Source organism: Dipodomys merriami, unplaced genomic scaffold (genome assembly GCF_024711535.1).
Source record: "Dipodomys merriami isolate MVZ:Mamm:240054 unplaced genomic scaffold, mDipMer1.0.p SCAF_166, whole genome shotgun sequence".
Classification (NCBI taxonomy): Eukaryota; Metazoa; Chordata; class Mammalia; order Rodentia; family Heteromyidae; genus Dipodomys; species Dipodomys merriami.
This window is the reverse complement of record NW_027203004.1, coordinates 946,403-947,511: the sequence shown is the minus strand read 5'-3', so window position 1 is coordinate 947,511 and position 1,109 is coordinate 946,403. Positions and strand designations below refer to the sequence as shown.

General features: G+C 34.7%; 1 pseudogene; it reads left to right on the top strand.

Moving 5' to 3' along the window:
* Positions 1-669: 669 nt before the first annotated feature.
* LOC138828862 (U6 spliceosomal RNA) lies at positions 670-769 on the top strand (annotated as a pseudogene).
* The last annotated feature ends 340 nt before the right edge of the window (positions 770-1,109 follow it).

The following is a 1,109-nucleotide window of genomic DNA, read 5'->3' as shown; positions in this document are numbered from 1 at the left end:
TCTAAACTATTTTAGAGCAAGCTCAAACCACTTCTCCAATCTCAGGAAAATGCTTGACCAGCTGTTCATCTATGCTTAAGCAAGCAGAAGAGCCACTTCCTCAGCTCCCAGGAGTCTGTGACATGTTTTGAGAAAGGGAGAGGGAACATTTTCCCTCTGTACCCTGGCGTTCCAAGAGCTTTCCTAATCCCAAACACAGTCCTCAGATAATCCCGAGGCTGGAGCCTGCATCATTCTGCCCCCTCAACATAGACCCTGAGTCTTCACAGTTCAGGTAGACATTTGTCCCAGCAAGAGCTCATTTGGGAAATTTTAAGCTGCAGAAAGTTAGAAGTAGCTCTTAAGCAAGGCTTACATTGAATCCATTAGCTCCACAAAGCTAACTCAGTTGATAAATAAGTACTTGAAAAGCCACCACCTTTGGACTTAGCTGTAAAGGCTTCAAAGTATGATCAAATTTAAAATGAAAATGACAAAATAGTCATTGACAAAAAATTGTAAATGTGAGCAATCGACCAAACTATATAAGTTTTTTCCACTGTACTTAGAGTAAATAAGATCCATAGCATTTTTAGGAACAATAAGGGTTCCTTGTTACAAATAGGCAACCATGGATAAATGCCTGTATAAAGATTGTATCATTACTTACTTAAATTTAGAGGATACTACATGCTTCAGCAACAGGTCTACCCAAATTACAACAATACAGAGATTAACATGGCACTTGCACAAGGATGATATGAAAATTTGTGAAGTATTCCATATTTTTCATTCTTCTGATGCAAGATATGAAAAACAGTTATTAAAAAGTTGATTACAAAAATACAAGTGTAACAATACATGTAATTCATAGATTTAAAGGTTAGTTTGACATCAGTGTATTAAATTTTCACCTTAGAAAGGCCTTTACATAGTATAACCTTTACAAAACTTGAAATTAGATAATATTGCCAATTTATCCCAAAGAAATAAAATAAGAAACTACGAAAAAAAGGAGTCTTAAAATTCTTCTATGTGGAATGCAATCTGAAAGGTCACATTTATCAATGAATCTATACATTATATAGCAATGTAGAATTCAAAGTATTATATCTAGGAGAGAATGAAAT